This window comes from Lissotriton vulgaris, chromosome 2_1 (assembly GCF_964263255.1).
Source record: "Lissotriton vulgaris chromosome 2_1, aLisVul1.2, whole genome shotgun sequence".
Taxonomy (NCBI): domain Eukaryota; kingdom Metazoa; phylum Chordata; class Amphibia; order Caudata; family Salamandridae; genus Lissotriton; species Lissotriton vulgaris.
The window spans coordinates 710,017,039-710,038,489 of NC_141687.1; the positions used below are offsets into that span (position 1 = coordinate 710,017,039).

At 43.7% G+C, this 21,451-nt stretch overlaps 1 protein-coding gene across 5 annotated transcripts in view; it reads left to right on the top strand.

The window, feature by feature from the left end:
* Positions 1-21,451, top strand: part of SBF2 (SET binding factor 2) — a 2,158,806-nt gene that overhangs the window by 280,964 nt on the left and 1,856,391 nt on the right. The gene's annotated exons all lie outside the window — the stretch shown is intronic.

The window sequence follows — 21,451 nt, forward strand, 5'->3', positions numbered from 1 at the left end:
TTACAAATGCTGATTGATTAATTGAATGGTTGTTTGATTGTTTGATTGATGTCTGTTTACAGAAAACCCATGACATGACAAAATAAAGTCTGAATAGGAACATATCAGAGTCTGTCTGTTGACACTTTCACCACAAATAATCTTACCAGTCATACAGATAACGTATATTCAGCATAAAGTATTGTTTTGAATTTCTTCAAACATGTTGTGCAGTAATATGAGAGAGAATTTTGTTGTTTGCCACTGTACTCAAAGAAAATTCACATTCATTGCTCCTTAAGGGCAGAATGGTTTGTCAGTTTTACCCCCAATGGATCACCAGTTAGGTGGGGCGTGGAAGATATATAAAGGTAGTTCAGTTGGAGTCCTCAACCTGTTAAGTAAATTCAAATAAACAGAAGTGTTTTGCATCCAAACACATGGCGTGGACTATTGTTCATAATGTACGATATAGCACACTGTGCGCCTTCTGTTCCACAATGTCTTTTTTGCCCATCTTGCACATGATGAACATGTTAAATGTAACATTCAACTTTATTTATAGGCAAAGTGGAGCCACTCAGTTGAAATGCATCATTCTAAATTACCGCAATATTACAGAGTTTCTAAAGAGTTCAGGCCAACAGCTTGAGCTATTTTAGAGAGTGAGAACTCATTTGTAGGTAGAGCCTAGCCAGCGCTTGTGCGGACTCTGAGACATGTTGTATCACTTTGTGGGCTTACAGCCGTCCATTGCCTTTTTATTTAAAACTTCGATTGACCTTTAACAAGGCTTGCTTGCTTTCTAGTGGTTAATCTTTCCTCTTTGTCCCTCCTTTTTGTCATTTCTTTCCTTCCATGGAGCAGTGCCTAACTACAAGTATCTTTTCACTTTGGTGCTTTCGGTTTGTTTTGTGGCACTATTTTCTTCTTAGTTTCCTGCTTCTGTTTGGTGAAGCTTATCTTTTTATTTGCAGTGTGTTTGGAAGGTTTCCTTTTATGCCTTTGTAATATTGCTTTCTGCCTAACCCCTTAAGTGCTGCCCAGACCGTTTTGCGGAACTGCCGCGAAACCGCGGTCAAGACAAACGGGTTAAAAGCAAACACTCACAGTGGATTTGCTAATAATTTATCTGGCTGTAGAGAACAAATTATAGAGGTAAATTAGAATGCATGTGGGGGCTGATAGTGCACTTCCATCAGCCTACTGTAGAGCCTGTGTTGCCACTGCCACTGCCATGGCTAAATAGCAGTTGTATGTCTGCTGCCTCTCCCTGTCGTTGACCTCCTCTGAGCTCTAATTTAAAAGCACAGGAGTCACTCTGGGAGTTCTGCAAGGCTCCTCCGCTTCACCCACTCAATTTAACCTGTTCATGGAGCCTCTCACCTGACTTTGAGCTCATCCAACATTCAGTATCCTATGTATGTGGATGACACCCAAATGTACCTAAAAGTATCCTTCTCTGAAGGCATCAGATCCCTTAATTCAGTTCTTCAAAAAACCCAATCCTGACTTGCAGTAAACCACCTCAAACTAAATGCCCTCAAGATGAATTCTTACTACTCGCTCCACCCAATCAGTCACCTATTATTGAGGAATGTCTAGAACAGATAACCGCACTCAATTGCCAGCCCCAAGTTATAGACTCAGCAAGATCTCTGGGAGTAACTCTTGACAAAAACCTTAAAATGCAGAAGCATATGAGGGCGACAACCAAAGGAGCGAACTCACAAATGAACATCCTCAGGAATTTAAAACCCTTTCTCCCCCCTAATGTCTTCAAATTGGCAGTACAAGCCCTGGTAATCCCTAGGCTTGATTATGGTAGTGCAACACTTCGCGGTCTGCCCAGGTCTACAACAGCTCCTCTAAGAGCCTTCCTTAATTTCAATGCTAGACGTATCACGGTATCAAAAAGAAACTGTCACATCTCCCCAAACCTTAAAACCCTCAAATGACTCGCCTATGACGCAAGAATTCAATAAAAAAATTGCTTGCATGACCTATAAAGTCCTTTGCTTCGCTACCCTAGGATATCTGGCTCAGAAGTTGGTGCTTTCAGGCGGCAACAGATCTTCCAGAAGCTCCAGTACTCTACTTCTTAAACCACAGAGATACTCCAAAAAGAGAACCTAGCACAAGCATTTTCTCGGATCGCCAGAGGATCTGTAACGCACTGCCCCCATAAACCAGGCTGAATCCTTCAACAGTCTCCTTCAAAAACACATTTTTGCCCTCGGTCCTAGGATCTTTATCCCGTGCGGCATTTGTTCTCTTCCACTACGCTAGACAATCTCTTGCTGTCATTGTTTTGATGACTGTTTTATTTATGGTTTTTTTGCTCTTATCTTTGCATCCATCTGTATAGGAGAACGATATGTATTTCCACTGCCTCTGTCCTTTGCACATGTGTAAAGCACTCTGATACCCGGATGGGTCATGTTTGCGCTATATAAAACCTAAGTAAAAATAAAGTAAGTCACAGCCGCTCCCCAGGGACTGTGAGACATTTCTTGCCTGCCCGCTGTCGCACCCTCTCCTTCCCACACACAAAGAGCACCAGAGGTTACGTCTTGGTGTCAGCCATGTCTTGCTCCCTAAGGAGATTAGATCACCGCACCATCCACCCCGACCGTGAAGGGGTCTCTAGCCACCGATTCCACTACACCACAGTTGGAGTTGAGTTTGTGCCGTACATGCAAACTACTTAGGGAATCTTCGGAAGTAAAATCTATTGCATTGTTAATTTGGACATTGTTCTGCCGCCTTCACTCCTCTGTCACACATTCTTGCAGTTTAAAACAGTCTTAGTATTTGCTTCCTCCTGTTGCTTTTTGCTACGCTGTATTAGTATATGCTCCGTTTTTTGAGACATTTATCAAGGAAACCGCTTCAAGATGACCCAACACAGAATGTTATATTGCTGTTGACTTGCATGAGAAACTTGTCTTTCAGTCTGGGGATGAAAAAGCAGTGGATTGTAGTCTCAAATGTTTCCTGAAGCAAGCATGTAGTCCTGAATCAGACTGCATTTTTTTAGTAATCTGTTTTATTGTTTTTTCAATTAGCATGTTAACTGACATTTACATTAAATGTCGTAAAATGATAATTCTGTTTCATTATGTTGAGTTACATGGACGTTGCTACGAAATGACATTGTTGTAAACAGGTCTTACATAGAAATTATTCAGTTTTCCCTTTTTGTACTCATGCTAGATGTTACTACATGTTGTAAACATTTTGGAGGGGGGGGGGGTTATAACTGAACCAGGGCAAAAGAATACTAAATAGGTATAGAACTTGGGACCGACTTGAGTGTTTTTTCTTCTCTCCTTTTCTTTGGGGTGTTTTCCTTTAACACCCCTGACCCACTTCTACTATGTAAGACTTGGTGTAGTGTCCATAATGAATGCGTCCTTAGGAATATCTTGGGCTGTGTCCCATCCTGGCCTTCTCATGGAGGGCTCTGTGCTGGCCGGGTCGCAGCTTCCCCTGGGTTTTGAGATGGGGTATCTACATCAAGTGTGGAGGTTAAGGCCGCCAGTATTATATCCCAGTGTCTAGCCAAAGGCTTCTAATGTAGGCCCAACGTGTCTTTGCGTCATAGCGTACGCTTTCTGCTTTGGCTTAGGTATCCATAGAGTGCCTCCACATTTATTGTTCGGGAGGTCAGGGTGTTTCCAGCTCTTTGTATTCAAGCGTTTTGCTACTACTATTCCCAAATCAAGAAACCTGGAGGTGACACTGTTGTCGTGATTCCTGCCATATTTATTTAAAGCCTTATATAGCGCATAGTTACCCTGGAGCATCCCAGCGCTTGTTCCAGAAACAGAAAAGAGGCAATCGCAAGTACTCCAGGTCAGCAGTTAACAAAAAAGATGTGTTTTCAAGAGTTTGCGAAAACGGAGAAGACACGTCTCCGAACGCAGATTCAGGGGGAGTGAGTTCCAGAGAACGGCTGTATTCACTGAGAATCTTCTTCCCCCTGTGCGTGCCTTTTTAACTTTGGGGATCTTGAGCCAGTGTTTCTGGTCTGAGCGTAGGGTTCTGTTGGCCTTATAGGGTATAACTAAATTCTTCAGGGCCGGTGGACCTTTACCCTGCAGAATTTTGTGCGCTAGCCAAAGGGATTTAAACTTAACCCTTTCACGCACCGGCAACCAATGCAGTGCCCTCAGGGCGGGTTTAGCCGACCGTGACATTGGAGTGTTCTTCAATAGCCGCGCTGCAGCATTTTGAATTTGCTGAAGTTTATTAAATGTTGCTTCAGGGGCGCCAAGATAGATAGCATTACCGTAGTCAAGTCTTGATATAATCAGCCCCTGAATCAGCAACTTCCTGGATAGCGGTGGAAGAAGGGGCAAAACTTTCCGCACTGACAGAAGAAGACCGAAGCAAACTTCTGCCGTTTTGTTTGCCTGAGTCCAAAAGGAAAGATCTTGCTCCAACCAAACCCCGAGACTTTTAATCTCCTCACTGGGGTTGGGGAGAGTGCCCAGACAACTAGGCCAGATAGTCGAGGGAAGTGACGAACCTTTGTGCCCTAGTAGCATTATGTCGGTCTTAGAACCGTTCAGCTTTAATGCTGACTCACACATCCAAGTGTAGACTTGGACATGCAAGAGTAAAGCATGTCTATACTTTCAGCAGACTGGGAAAGAGAGACCACCAGCTGGGTATCGTCAGCATAGCTCACGATGTTGATCTTAAATGGAGCCACCACATCCTCCATTGGGGCCATGTAAACATTAAACAATGTGGGGCTCAAGGAGGAGCCTTGTGGCACACCACATTGGAGGGGGATTGATGCTGAACGAGCATTACCTTCCCATACCTGGTAGGTCCGGTCGCTAAGAAAAGACTGAAGCCATTTCAGTGCTATCCCAGTAACCCCTACATCTGACAGCCGCTGAAGTAACACTTGATGGCTAACAGTGTCAAAAGCTGCACTGAGGTCCAGGAGGATCACTGCCACTGATCCTCCCGAATCCAAAATGCTTCTGGCTTCTTCAACGACTGCCAGTAGGGCAGTGTCAGTCCCCTGTCCTGGCCGAAAGCCAGTTTGGGAGTCTCTCAACAGGCCGTTGGACTCAAGAAAGTGTGATAGCTGGGAATTCACTAACCTTTCCGTGATTTTACTGAGTCCAGGAAGTAAAGAAATGGGCCTGTAATTCGCCATGTCGAGAGGATCCAAGTTAGGCTTCTTCAGGAGAGCTTTTACTACTGCTCTCTTCCAGTTCGGGGGAACTGGGCCAGATGCCAGAGAGGCATTGATCAGTTCAGTCACAGGATTGGCGATGGTGGAGCCTACCTGTTTCAAAATCTTCATAGGGACTGGATCACAGGGTGAGCCACTCTTAATAGTGGCTAGAGCCTTGAGGGCCTCGTCCACAGATACAGGTCCAAAAGCTTCTAAACAGACCGGAGGTCCAACTGGTTTACTACTAGACTCTGCTCTCTGGTTTATCTGGGGCAGGGCACTTAGAATGTCTGCTACTTTTGTGTGGAAATAGTCTGCTAGATCATTGCATTTTTCTTCTAAATTGTCAATGGCTGCAGGCGGCTCAGGAACCCTCAAAAGCTCCTTGACCACTAGAAAAGTTTCTCTATATAGGAGTTCGAAGCATTTTTAATTCTCTCCTCAAAGAATTGGGCCTTAGTGCACCGAAGAGCAAGTTTATAGGCCCTAATCGCCGAGCGATATTCGGCCTTACTGGTCTCCTCCCAATTCTTCCTCCAGACACGTTCAAGCTTCTTGCAACCCTTTCTAAGGATTCTTAGCTCTGGCGTGTACCATGGAGCAGAACTCATTCTCTTCTCTCTCTTTACAACAGATCTTTTAGGGAGGACAGAGTCAAATGAGCTGGTCAGCCATCCACTCAGGTTCGCATCTGCGAGTATTGGATCCAAGACGGGGGAGGGACGGGAACCTTCCAATTCAAGAGTCAGATTTTCAACCGACAGCATCGACCAGGGTCTTTCAGAACTATGGACACTGGGAGGAGATGTAGTAGTAACCTCCGTTTCCCAGATGAATGAGATTAACAGATGATCCGACCACGGGAGTGGGAAGGGAGGTAAGACTTTCACGGCAGCAGCATTAGTAAAAATCGGGTCGAGCAAATGGCCCTTATTATGAGTAGCCCCTGAATTAATGAGGTCTACCTCATATACCTTTAGGTCGCGTTGGAGGTCAGTCGCCAAGCGATCCGCCAGATCGTTAAAATTAAGATTAAAATCTCCTAGCATCATAAAATTAGTGGTCGAAGAGGCCAAAACCGTGACAGTTTCCATCAGGGAGTTAAACTTTCTGATGCATCCTGGAGGACGATACACCAATAGTCCAGATACCGTCACCCTAGGAGAGATCTGGAAAGAGAACTTACAGCTCTCACAGTCCAACACCCCACTATCACTATATGGGTAGCAGGTACACGAGCCCCTCATACGAGATGACATGGCTGGTGCAGTGCGCTAAGGCGTCCGCCACCTCCAACCAGTATCTATCCAATTGCGGGCATCTCCACAACATGTGGATTATGTCAGTGTCTACATGCGTGCATCTCGGACATGCCGAGTTGCTTTGCTTAAAGTATTGATTGATTTTTGCAGGTTTAAGGTATGCCCCGTGCAGTATGTAAAGTTGGATTTGACGTAAGCACACATTGCGAGGGATTTTGGTCAGACCTTCTAGCGCCATAGTCCATTCTCGGTCTGTGAGTGGACGAGATATATCTGTTTCCCAGCGCTGGCAGAGAAGTGTTAAGTTGGCAGCTGTATGGTGTCGGAGTGATGCAGCAAACCACCTGGGGTGATGCCTCCCCTGGCCCATTAACATGTAGGTATTGTATCGGGAGATGTGTGGTGGGCTCTGTTGATAAGTCACCCCAGTGTGTTGTGAGTGCTGCAAGCAGGGAGAGTTGTAGAAGAAACCGACCGGGAGGCAGGCCTGTCTCAGCCACTAGTGTCATGTACGGGATCAGTGTGCCTTTGCTGTATAGATCTCCCATGTTCTGCACTCCAGCTTCGCGCCAAGCACTCAACTCTGCTCCTGTGGTCATTGCTGCGCCCTTGGGCGTGCCTTCTAATGGTAATACCTGCGCGTATGGGGCAGTTTTTCCGGTAATGTAGAGTGATCTACGGTAGTTCTTATATGCTACTGAAACTGAAAGTGAGCTTGTCGCCTTATTTTGGAGCATGGATGGAGTAGCGCTCTTGCCTTGTAGTGTAGTTCCTAGTTTCCCACTAGGCCCTGCGCATTGGAATAACATAAACAGTAGTATCGACGTGGAACTGCGGATATTCCAGGCCTCCACTGACTATGCTAAACTTAATTGGGTGTGTTACCAACTAGCTCAGAGGTCACTGGAAACTTTCTTCTTTGTATAGGAAGTGATCAGCTTCCCAGGCACAGACAAGAAGGGATTCAGTTTTCCAACAACCGTGCAACATGACAACTTTGCTCCTCAGATCAAGAGTCGATCTCTGGGGTCGTGTGAAACAATAGACATGTATTTCACTCAGTCAGTCTAGTGCAGTTTACTTTCACGAGATATAGAGAATAGAGAGACGGGCGTTTGTCAATAAAGGGTTAACATTTATTGAACAGTCTTTCTTCTCGTACAAGAGAAATGTATTGCCACAATTGCAAAACTTGTTATGATAAAAAGTACGTACAGTAAGATAAGTATTGCGAAATAATACTGTAAAATCATTGATATGGTTTCTTAGCCATACAATGGTTAAAAGTAATAAAACATATATACAGTCATATATACAATAGGCTAAAATACTCAACTGGTGCTTCTAACTAAGCCTACCCCAGTGTGCCTGACCTAAGCCTAACACGTGAAAGGGGAGTAAGTAAGTAGCTTTAAGTTAAGTTGGTTTTGCCAAGGTTTGTTTCAAGAATTCTCATTTAAGGGTTTAGTCAGCACCATACCTCTGAATAGAATGATGGAGGTTTGGTATCTCCTTCAGGGGAAGCTCGATATCCCTGTCACCCGCGAGGGTAAACCGGAAACGCCGGAGCTGGATTTCTCTGCACGAGAAAGGCAGCGGCTCTTCTTCAGCGCGTCGGGAGGAGGAGGCGGGGGACAGCGTCCGCAGGCAGCTGGATCTGCTAGGCTCTTCGCAGAGGGACGTCTGTTCGGCTCCTAAGCGTACTGCACCATCGTTCGCGCTTTAGCAGCGATAATGGTATCAGTAGCTTCACCACCACAGGGATAGCAGGCTGCAGCGACAGAGTGCTACAGTGCTCGGCAACAGCAACGGTATGCACAACAGGGTGCACAACAGCTCTCATTGCTTAAGGCAACGTTGGTAGTATTTATACCTGACAGGTGCCGGGTTTGACGCAAGTTTGCTGGACATAAGACGTCAATTAAAGATATCACTAGGAAGTGATAGCTATCAGTTGCTCATTAGAGTTCTATTACTAATCAAAACATAGCAAGGGGGATTTCCCAGTTTGCTGAGTTTTTATCTTGTTGAAGAACTCGGAGTGTTAATCTAGGAATATCAGATAGTGACTTCTGCTCTGTCATTGCACTAATTGGTCGCAAAGGAAGTGGCAGAGAGAGATATCCTTGAACGTGGCTCTGTTCGTGTGAGGTCAGAGATGACTTTCTGAATATCGCACTTGAACGGTTATGCCAATATAGGGAATACAATGGATTTATAGCCGAATAGGGGCATAAGGTCACAGTATCGATCAGGACCCTAGATAAACACGCAACACCCACTCCACGTTTACATGTCCATCAAATTACTAAAACTAAAGCAATAGGATGCATGTGTAACATTGCCCACCCCAAAATACATAAATGCATTCGAAATAGGCGTACTTGTAATACATGGAATTTAGGTACTGTACGTTATTGAAGCATAGAAATCAATCAAAAATTATGGCATGTGAAATCAATGAACGATTATGCATTAAAATTACACATGAAGTATCTCTGACAGAAGAAGGGCGAGATAAATCATCACATATAAATGCATTTGCAAAATGTGTGCTAGAGGCTAATGTAAGTTGTTATGTCTCTAGGTGTGTGTAAAAAATAGAAGTATGAACTTCTGTTCTTTAAGAATAGATTTTACCTCAAGCAAAGATTTGTTTGTGCCAAAAAAAGGTCAATATTTAAAAAATATCCAATCCAAAGAGAATTAATGCTTGAACGGGGAAACAGAGTTCCAACGCTGCTAGCAGTCTTTGTTGACTAGAAGTGAAGGCCGAATTCAGAGTTTCATGGGAACGCTGTGTGTCGGAAAGCTTCTCAAAGTTATTGTTTCTGTATAGGTGGGAACATCATATCAGACAGGCTCGCAAAGAATTGGTCTACAAATTCAGGTGACAGTTCAACCAAATTTGATAGCTCTGTAACTTGGCAAGTGTGAGAATGATTGCTGTCATCGAAGGCAGGATCAGTAATGCTCACTGAACGTTGTACCTGGATGATGTTGCTTTTGTCACTCGCTCCACTGTTACCACTTGGTTGTAGCACAGGAGTCTCCACAAATGCCGTCATCAGGATTGGTAGCCGCTGGGGACAACACAATGCATGAGCCGTTATTGGACTGAGCAAAGTATCGACGTCCATTGGTACTGCTGATGGAAGTGAAAGACAGATGTCCAACACGCATTCATCGCCGCAAAGCATACATCGTAGCACAGGTAAAATGCAATTTTGCCATACAGGTCTGAATGAAAGGAACCAGGTCATGTTTAGATCTCTCAGCCTGGTCAATCCGAGGACGTTAGTTATCCTGTCCCGGTAGCGCATTGCTAGGATTGTCTCTTCTATTCCCATGGGAGCTATGTCTGAGCTGAGGCTTGCCATAACGAAGTAGGAGGGTCAAAAATAAAATCCCTGCTACAAGTCCCAAAAATAAAGGTATGACGCCAAAAACAGAGTGCACAAAATTAGGAACGATTCCCAAAATTGCTTGAAAAGGCGTTAGCAGTCCCGTAAAGACTGTCTTGAATATGCCTGGGACGCTTGTGGCACTAGACATGTTAAGGAGTTGGCTTAGCATTTGTACGAAATGCACGGGGCAATTTGTTGATAAAAGGTCATGAACTTCAGTAGCTGTCCTTGCAACTAGAAGATCATACGTCTCTTTTGATGACGTTATAGGCACTGTTGTCTGTAAAAGTACAGATTTAACTTTGCTTAAAGTATCAATTCGTATAGAATAGAGATTCAGACGAGGCCAGATGGGAGTCACTGAGTCTGCAGCCCCACTCGGAAACAATGCTTGCATACAGCATTTGACCATGGATGTTACTTCTACTAGATAACTTTTCCCTGGCACGAGGCCACAACATCTGTGATCCGTTCTAAGAATGTAACTCCCGTTTGCGAGTTGCATAAAGAAGTTGCAGGTGTGACTAGCTGGTGGCATGAAAGGTTGTTAGAATTTCCATCACATGCTCCGTGTAAATTAATACCCTGACACAAAAGTATACCCCTTAGTGAATGTTTACAGTTATTACCACTAAGAAATACATTTTTGTCGCTGTCACTATAGCAAGAATGAGTGTATGGTAATTTCCATTCAGATTTTACATATCCTTTACCCAATTGTTCATACTGGCCAGCAGGTATGTACTCAAGGCACTTTTTAAATCGTAAAGTTGTTATCGGAATTGTGATAATTCGTGTATTATCCATTCAATGACAGGACTCTCTGACATTGTCAATGGTAATCTCTCGAGTTTTTCGATGCTCAGGATTGTATAGTCTGCTCCTTTCTGTGCCAAACTGATCTGTTTATCAGTAAGGTTAAAACTGGAAAATAATGACGTTGTGTTGATTAAACGCCAAGGCACATAGCCTGAACGAAGATTTTGCAGCGTCCAGCCTAATTCTATAATAGAACGTAATTGAGACTTGCCATGTTGTAACATTAGCAAATCTCTGTCTATCACATCAAAGGCAGAGGATACAATATTGTCCAACGAATATATTCTGGAAGACAGAGTCATTAACCCATTGTCTACTACAGAAAGTGATTTCTCCAAATTAATACGATCAATTTCTCGTATTTTTTCAGCGGTTTCAATTTGTTTGACTTTCCAAGCCTCGTTGTAAGCAGCATAGATACTGGTCGCTATGAAACGCTTTTGACGCTGTTTGCGTGGTCCAAGAATGAAATCGCGCAAATCAGCACCTTCTTTTAGTAAAGATAAGTGTTGCTTAATTTCAGCCAGTGTGGATGTTGTTAGCCATTCGAGGCGGAGTTTCCCTACACTGTATGTTGTTATAATCCCTGGATGTTGTCTCTGGGAATATCTCGAGTCTAATCTGGTCATTTTTAACCCCTGTGTTTTATTCAGGAATCTATCTTGACAGCTGTTTGTGTCAGTAGGCCAGATTAACCACTTTTTCCAATCAGGATGTGTTCTGTTCAAATTTAAAATTTGTGTTACGTCTAACTCAATATCTGCAGTTGCATTTTCAGGTATTGGCTTTGGTATAGACGGTGTTTTAAGGTCTTTGATCTTAGCTAGGCCAAGACAAGATGTTTGGTGTATTGTGTCATTTAAAAACAATATTTGTTCTGGTATCATGCAGGTTCTAAATAGTGCTTCAATGCCTTGCACCTGCCAATCTTTTGTACCCCAGATTGTTTTCGTTTCAATATTATTTTTCCAATAATCAAAACCAAATGTCATCATTTTGTCATAAAATGCTTCTGAATATATCAATTTAGAATTTGTCAGCATTGTTTTCATTCCTGTTTTATCTAACAGTTTGTAATAAAACGTTTCTGCATTACTGGTGTTAAACCCTGAGAAGTATTTGAATTTCTCAAAAAATGCTTTAGAACTGCTTTTAGGTGGTGTAGCACAATGTTCCCATTGATTATACATAAAAACATTTCTAGGCTGTGCAGATTTATGCAAGTAGTGATCCCCATAGTGGGTGTAACAGAATAGCTGCTCATAACTAGATGAACCTTGTAAATAATCATGATCTGTGAATCTAGCTGACATTACTAAATCAGACATCATGTCATTAATACTGTTAAAGTCCCAATCATCAGAGAATGTACTCGGTTTTACAAAGTCACTTAAGGAAACCTTTAGTTGATGAGGATACTTCAGGATTTCGACCGGACCATAGATCTCATAGTCTGTTTTCTCCCATACAACCCCACCAGGTATTGGAATTGCTGTGACATTTACTGTTGACAGTTCTCTTTTCTTCATGTGTGATGATCTGTGTGGTTTCAGGACTAGGTTGATGTTCTGACTTGCTGTGTCCATTGTAATATATTTTCCTTCAATGAATTTTCCCAAACACAGTACCATGATGAGCCAAAGCAGGAGGAAAAATACACCTAGACCGAACCAGAATTCTAGCCAAGGGGAAACAAGGTAGATTTCTTTTAGTTGATGAAAGAGTTCTGTTGCTTTTTCTTTAAAAGTCTTTTTTGTTTCTGGCATCACTTCGGGGTCGTTTAAATCTTCAGAGAAGTTGTCGAAGTTGATGAAATAACCAGAGGCAGTTCTGTCAATTGATGGGATTGTTCTTTCAATCTGTCTCTCGGTAGCACTTTGATGCCACATTAGTGTAGACTGGTGTTGTATCTTGACAAACTGTTTCAATCTGTGTTTCAAGAGGCACGAGTTCCATGGCATTATTGCATAGTCCTTCATTGTGCACTGCAGGCTGATCGAATGTGATGAGTCTTTCAGTTTGAACCTCTTGGATTGTTGCAAGTTTGGGTATTCTGTTATTTCTTGGGAGTCCACTGGGCCTACTGTTGATTATAGGCCACATGCTTGTGGTTTTACCAGATCGATTGAAACGACTCTGTTCTCCTTTTTACCAGCAAGGGGTGGTAGCACAACTGATCTTGTTCCGGTGACTGCCAAGACAGGTACTGCTTTTCTGTAAGAAGGCCCAAATTCCTTCTTAACCGCGATCTTTTCTCTGACTAGATCCCCAATCTTTGGAATCCAGACAGGCCTTGCTGGGGCTGTTGCTGGTGGTGCCTCGTCAGTGGTAGGTGGCTGTTGCTTTAACTTTGTGTTGCTTAAGGATTTTCTTGTTTCGTTCAGTTCCTGTAAAACAGCCAAACGATCCTTTACATCAAAGTGCGTTGTTTCTTCTTGTACCACTGACATCTGACTATCGAGGTCCTGAACGCGCATTCTAATTCCGAACAATAGTTTGTATGGGCTCAAACCTTTTAGAGAATTTCTTGGCATGTTATTAAGACTAGTCTGGACACTTGTTAAATGTTTGACCCACCCAGCGCCTGAACCTAATACCTTCGCTGTTATAGATTGCTTTATGTCACGGTTTTTTCTTTCTACCACACTATTCCCTTCGGGGTGCGACGGACAAGAATACCGCAACCCAATTCCCATGCTGGCCATGGCCTCCTTATAGGCTCGAGAGCTGAAAGCAGGACCCTGGTCAGAATGGAACGTGGTAATTGCGTATGTGCCGATAAAGACTCGCAAATCTTTTATAACCGTTCTAGCGTCAGCCGAGCGCTGGGGCCTCATTTTTTAAGTGTGTTTCGTCTTAATGGTGTACACTGGGACGCGCTTCTCTTCTTTGATTGCGCAGATAGACCGCCTTATGCTGTCTAGCAGGGATCCTGAAACTACACTGGCCTGTTCATTACTGTGATCTCTGTTGCAGTCTTCACAATTTTGAACAAAACATTGGATATCTATACTCATTCCTGGCCACCAGTACTCTGATTGTAATTCTTTCAGAGAGGCTTTGATTGTTTGGTGTCTCTGACCCAACCCCATGTGTGCTTCCAGTAAGAGGAAGCCCCTCCTGCTCCTGTTTGGAATTACTCTATCCCCCACTCCAGGGATTCGAGCAAAAGGAACGGAGTTTGCATCGATTATGTATGCATAATTGAGTGGATAGTTTACGGGTAGTGCTGCACAGTCGCCTTTTACGGTCGTTTTTACTGCCAGCATGGTTTCCCCGTCTATGTATTTATCTGTACGCTTTTTTGTGGCTACGGAAGCCGGTTTAGTTGCTTCCACGGTGGCTGTATTAGCCAATGAATTCCCTGCAACGTGAACGCCATCACGTTGAAGACTCTGTGCGTGAATCAAGTGAGTCTTTTGTAGTTCTTTACTTAAAAGAGCTACCTCGTTCCAGAGCAATTTATGCTTTATTGTGGCACCTGTCATCTTTGTAGTCGTTTTCAATCCAACTCTGCAGTTTGTTATTGTAAGAGTTGACGCAAAAATGAGAATCGCACACTATAAGTGTCGGGAATTCGCGTTCTGCATTTTCAAGCGCCATCTTTAAACATCTAATTTCAGTTCTCTGAACCGAACAGTACTTTACTGATTCGGTTTTTGTTACTTTCGGTCTGATTTTACCGCACAGCCAACGACATTTAATGATCGCACATGCTGAATCGTAGGATTTTCTCTCTACGTTGAAATGCTGTACAGAGCTATCTGTATAGATTATACAGGCATATTGTGGGAGAGGCAGAATTTCGATTGGCAGAGGATATTCTTCTTCATACTCTAAATCATTCAGTTCTTCGTATTGTGGGGCGAAATAGTATTTCACGTCTTCCGCTCCTAGAGAATCTATGCACTGTATCCATTTCGGATCCAGTGACACTGTAGGCAGGTTTACTGGGCTGAATAGCGCTTCGAAGGCGGATTCCGCTGTGAGGATGGTAATCCTTTTGCCGTGTGCTAGTTCTCGTTCATTTGCTAATGCGATTTGCACTGCTTTCACAGTTCTTTCTGTGTGACTGAATGCTTTTTCTGCTTGTGTGTACAAGCGAGAATTAATTGAAATTGGTACCTTTTCTCCCTCATTAGAGGTTAGGTATGTGAATCCGCATCTTCCTGGGATGACTCGGATTACAAGATCACGTGTGTTGTCACGTGTATCTAATTTTGTTTTTGCTAACATGTCTGTTTGCAGTGATCTCAAAATTTCTGTGTGTTTTTGAGTCCAATTGATTTGTTTAAAATCAGGTTTAATTAGTTCGTAGAGAGGTTTAACCCTCTCTGCGTAATTTAGAATGTAAGTTCTTCCGAAATTCAGAAAACCTAGAATGGATTGTAAATTCTTCAGCGTTTTTGGAGCTTGGAGTACAGCGCACTTCTCTAAGAAGTTGTCCGCTAGGCTTTTCCCTTCACTTGATAATTCGTACCCTAAGAATAGTACTGTCAGATGGGCAATTCGAGACTTTTTAAAGTTGAATTTGTAACCCTCTGCTGCGAACCCAAGTATAATGGTGTTCACTCTTTTCAAGTGAGTATCCAAGTCGTCGTCTGTGAGATAGATATCATCTACGTAAGATAATGCCTCATCATCATAGATTTGTAGTAACTCTGTTACCCTAGCTGAGAATAGTCCTGGGCTGTTCTTGAACCCCTGTGGGAGTCGACAGAATTTTTTCTGCGACCCAAATGCGGAGAGAGCGGTCAAATATCTGCTTTCTGGTGCAATGTTTTGACAAAAGAAACCATTAGATATGTCTAATGTCGTTTTGTATTTTTTCCTAACTATGTTATTCATTAGGGCTGCACTATGCGAGTTTTGTACTGCAAAAGTTTTACAACATGTATTAAGATGTCTGTAGTCCAAAACTAGACGATATGAATTGTCTGGCTTGGAGACAGGAAACAAAGGATTGTTCATTTGAGAGGTGCATGTTTCAATCACCCCCTGGTACTCAAGTTGATCTAAGATCTCCCTGACCTGTTTTTTAGCTTCTTGCTTTATGTGATACTGCCGTTGGGCAGTTGGTTCACTTTTTAGTTGGATTTTGTGAGGAGGAGAGTCCTCATCCCATCCTACATGATTTTTATACAATGCAGGTGCCTGGGCTACTGCCCATTTCCTTGTATATGTGTATTTTTTGTGAATCGGAATGTGATTCGAGAAGGCAGGCATAATCACTTCTTCGCCACGAGGGCACTCTCTGACAAACTCCGGGGGCCAATCTTTTTCAGCTAACAGAATATCATAGCCTTTTGAGAGCTTATCCCAAAATAGACCCTTAATTTTCCTAGTCTTATCACCCTCCATACGCAATGTTATTTCGTATATTTTATGGGGCTCGCTAAGTCTGGTGTCGGCAGTTTCAACCTGAATGTATTCATTCGTGTCCACTGTCTCCAGATGACTCATCAAGATCTTGCGTGCTATACTGATTTCTGCTGCACTGTCCAACATTGTCAATGCCCACTCCCCGTTTTTCAACTGTGTCCTCAGTATTCTCGGCATGGTTGATTACTCTAATACTGGCTACCTTCTTTTTCTGAAATTGAGATTTCTTATTTTGAGCAGGTTCCTTGTCTTTGGACTTGGTGTGCTTTCCTGGGTCTGACCGTCCTCTTCTTTCCGAATTCTGTGGAGAAGATCGAGAGGGACGTGTATCAATACTTTGATATCTATCAGGTTTTTTCAGATTATCCCTATTTCTAAGGTTATATCTTTTCTCAGAGGGCTCCCTCTGGGGAGACTGGCGTTCTCGAGTCGGAGTTCTTTCCCTCCGTCGAGGAGACCTTCCTCTGGACTGGAAAACTTTTTCCTTGGGAGTGGATTGTTTATTTCCATCCCAGCTCTTTTTAGGAGTGTTTGAATTATTTTTAATAAATAATTTTTCAGGACTTTTGAGCAGTTGGGGTTTTACCGGTTTCCCACCCAAGCTGTCTCTACCTAATTCTTCATAGCATTTTTCTATGATTTTTGCAAGCTCAACAGGATCTTTTATATCTGTTTCCCTCACCTTCTGGCGAATCGCCACAGATGCTGCTTCTCCTTTTATGTTGGCTAATAATATAGCCGAGACCTGCTTGAAGCCTTTCAGTAATTTCATACCTAGATTTAAAGCGGGCTCTGGACCGAATTCATTTTGAATCTGTTTTAGCACTTCTGGTATTACCGCCATAGACGGAACACCGTGTGTTTTTGTATAAATGGAAGCAAAGACTGTACCGTAAGTGTCACAGTCCTCCACGTGTGGTGCGATTCCCATAGGAAGGCAGATGGTCAAGATTCTGTGTTTCTCAATAGGGGTAGTATCTGGAAATACTGCCTCTATTTGAGTGATTTTCAGTGCTAACCAGAAAGGCATTTGTTCCCGTTTTACGGGTGTTTTACCAAGACATGACTGTATGTTCTGTGGTGTAATTTTATTTGTGTTCCCCTGATGAGGGGTCAGCTGTGGTGTATTAACAGCTGGCAGTCCGCATTACATATTGGACTAATTGCCTATGTATTTTTATTAGTGTTTTGAGCTGTGCTAACAGCTCTTCCTTAGACATTCTTGCAATGTCAGGATGTGGTGTGTAGCTGGCTAGAACCGGCCACGTGGCTCCTGGTCTACCTAGAGGACCGAGCCTAGTTATGTGATCATTGTGTTTTAGGGCGCCATTAAACCAGAGCAAGTGCTCTTGAAATTTAAGTGGAATTTCAATCTCCTCGAAAGGAGCGTACTCTTCCGGAGGTTTCTCTATTTTGTAATAGTGAAACTCTTTTGTTCTAGCGTTTACCGCTGGAAAGTTTATCCATGAATAGAATACCTCTGCCTGCCGATACTCGTGAGCCTCTATCACGAAAATTACTGTACCACCTTGAGGTGTCAGTCCATTTTCTATAAGTTTTAAAGTTATAGATCTTCTTAAGTGGACCGGGATGATAATTGCATCCGGGTCTGCTTGTTCGGGACCTTGCTGAGTCGCATCTACTGCGGCCCCAGAGGTTCCGTTATTTTCTACCGACATTTGTTAAAATGCAAGGTTTGCAGAGTAGGTCTCCAAGGAGACAAAGATTAGGTGCACAATATTTTGGAACACTGTATCCTTCAACGTTGAATAAACCAGAGCTTTACATAGGAATCTCTTCCTACTAAGGTCGGGCGGATTTTAACCTTTCACCCACTCCAGACGTCTATTGGAGTATTTACGGGAGAAAGGGGTCTGTGTGAAATATGCACGACTGAGTTACTCTATCTGTCTTGCGTTAGTTTATCGCCTTACCAAACGTTTCGGCGCCATGTAGTGTAGTTCCTAGTTTCCCACTAGGCCCTGCGCATTGGAATAACATAAACAGTAGTATCGACGTGGAACTGCGGATATTCCAGGCCTCCACTGACTATGCTAAACTTAATTGGGTGTGTTACTAACTAGCTCAGAGGTCACTGGAAACTTTCTTCTCTGTATAGGAAGTGATCAGCTTCCCAGGCACAGACAAGAAGGGATTCAGTTTTCCAACAACCGTGCAACATGACAACTTTGCTCCTCAGATCAAGAGTCGATCTCTAGGGTCGTGTGAAACAATAGACATGTATTTCACTCAGTCAGTCTAGTGCAGTTTACTTTCACGAGATGTAGAGAATAGAGAGACGGGCGTTTGTCAATAAAGGGTTTACATTTATTGAACAGTCTTTCTTCTCATACAAGAGAAATGTATTGCCACAATTGCAAAACTTGTTATGATAAAAAGTACGTACAGTAAGATAAGTATTGCAAAATAATACTGTAAAATCATTGATATGGTTTCTTAGCCATACAATGGTTAAAAGTAATAAAACATATATACAGTCATATATACAATAGGCTAAAATACTCAACTGGTGCTTCTAACTAAGCCTACCCCAGTGTGCCTGACCTAAGCCTAACATGTGAAAGGGGAGTAAGTAAGTAGCTTTAAGTTAAGTTGGTTTTGCCAAGGTTTGTTTCAAGAATACTCATTTAAGGGTTTAGTCAGCACCATACCTCTGAATAGAATGATGGAGGTTTGGTATCTCCTTCAGGGGAAGCTCGATATCCCTGTCACCCGCGAGGGTAAACCGGAAACGCCGGAGCTGGATTTCTCTGCACGAGAAAGGCAGCGGCTCTTCTTCAGCGCGTCGAGAGGAGGAGGCGGGGGACAGCGTCCGCGGGCAGCTGGATCTGCTAGGCTCTTCGCAGAGGGACGTCTGTTCGGCTCCTAAGCGTACTGCACCATCGTTCGCGCTTTAGCAGCGATAATGGTATCAGTAGCTTCACCACCACAGGGATAGCAGGCTGCAGCGACAGAGTGCCACAGTGCTCGGCAACAGCAACGGTATGCACAACAGGGTGCACAACAGCTCTCATTGCTTAAGGCAACGTTGGTAGTATTTATACCTGACAGGTGCCGGGTTTGACGCAAGTTTGCTGGACATAAGACGTCAATTAAAGATATCACTAGGAAGTGATAGCTATCAGTTGCTCATTAGAGTTCTATTACTAATCAAAACATAGCAAGGGGGATTTCCCAGTTTGCTGAGTTTTTATCTTGTTGAAGAACTCTGAGTGTTAATCTAGGAATATCAGATAGTGACTTCTGCTCTGTCATTGCACTAATTGGTCGCAAAGGAAGTGGCAGAGAGAGATATCCTTGAACGTGGCTCTGTTCGTGTGAGGTCAGAGATGACTTTCTGAATATCGCACTTGAACGGTTATGCCAATATAGGGAATAAAATGGATTTATAGCCGAATAGGGGCATAAGGTCACAGTATCGATCAGGACCCTAGATAAACACGCAACAGCCTCTGCAGCGAGCATGCGTGGTTGTGTTTCCTGAATCAGACATCATGATCCAATGTGTAGTAATTGTATAGCTCTACAATCCCTGGCGGTACAGCACCCAAGATAATGTGCTGCATGGCTAAACACTTAAAAGGTCCCAAAGGTGAGACCCATTGGCTATGCCAATGCTTGTTTCTTGTACAGTCGCACAGTGCAGACAGGATTTAATTGAAGCTGTTAGTTTTACGGTATCGCCCCAGCATCCTTGTAGTGAGCACCAGTATAGCACCTACGAGGAGTAAGTAGTAAAGATAAGACTGACTCTGCACAAGGTCAAGACACTTCTTGGAATCAGACTATACATTATATGTAAAAGTAATTTGTGTTGGTACCAGAGAGGAGCGATGTAATATTGTCGGAAACTAACTGTGTTACAAAATCTTGTTTCATATAAATGAAATGAAAACGTGACCATGAGTTGATCACAGTAGAAAATGAGTTTGATTGTGTATTGGCCGAAAATATATGAAATTGCTGATTGCAGAAAACCCCACAGATTTTGGATGAGGACATTTTGTTGGGTAAAATATGTCTTGAGATGATGTCCAGTTATTTAGAACCAAAAAAGCAACTGCATTATGCAGCTAGTATGGAAGCAAGCCTATGGAGATTTATTCTCAAAACGGCACACATAGTCACTTTAGGTGTGGCATTCAGGAAATGGGAGACAATCAAGTTGTTGACACCTGAAATTTTAAGATGGCTGCCGAAAGTGCATGAGTGCATGCAACAAAGTTGGAGGTGAATGTTCTTCATGCCCCTGCTAAAAAAGGCCACTTGGATCCTGAGATCCTTAAGAACTTTCGCCCGATTTCCCTGCTCCCTGCCCCTGCCAAGATGTTAGAGGCTCACCTTAACTATCACCTGAGTGCCTTCCTGGATAATTCCTGCCTGCTGGACCCCTCTCAGCATGGCTGCCGGAGGGCACACAGCACTGAGTCCGCCTTAACTGTGGCCATCAATAACATCCGCGTTAAGGTCGACCAGGGCCAAACTACCATCCTGGTCCTGCTCTACCTGACAGCAGCTTTTGATACCCTGTCCCCCTCCATCTTGGCCAGCCGCCTCAGGGAAATAGGAGTGGGTGGCCCTGCACTGAGTCTCCTGACCTCCTTTCTTAACCAACGTGAACAGAGGGTCAAACTGAGTGACTTCCTTTCCCCCGTTAAGCCTGTACAGTGTGGGAGCCTGCCCCCAGCCTTCTCAATCAGCTTGCAACCTGGGTGTGCTGCTGGACCCCACGCTTTCGTTCGAAAGGCAAGTTAGTAGAACGGTCTCCACTTGCTGTGGTGCTATCAGAATCCTGAGGAAAATCCCCCACTATCTCTCTCCTGAATCCAGGAAGCAGGTTGCGATGGCCCTCGTCACATCAAGGCTGCAATGCACTGTATCTTGGCATAAATAAAAAGTTGTTCCACCGCCTTCAGATTGTGCAGAATTCTATGGCCAGGTTTGTCGCGTACGCCGCTAGACGGGTCTCTGCCACCCTAACCAGGAAAAACCTGCCCTGGCTCCCAATGCAGTCTAGGATCAATTTCAAGATCCTGTGTCTCACCTACGGCGCCCTTCATGGACTTGGCGCTGAAGACATCAGGTCCCTTTTATCCCTGTATGCCCCTAGCAGAGCCCTACGCTCCGCTAATAAAAAACTGCTGACCGTCCCCCGAGTCGCTAAAGCCAGATGGGGCGGGAGGTCGTTCTCCTCCCTTGCCCCAAAATTGTGGAACACGCTTCCCGTTGAGCTAAGAGGCCAAACATCGCTCTCTCTCTTTTTTGTAAGCAATTAAAAACCTGGCTCTTTGTAGAGGCGTACGTGTAGCGTGGCACCTCTCCATTTCGCAAGCAGCAGTACCACCTTTCAAGCTCCTTGATGCCCTTGGGCTTAGTTGCGC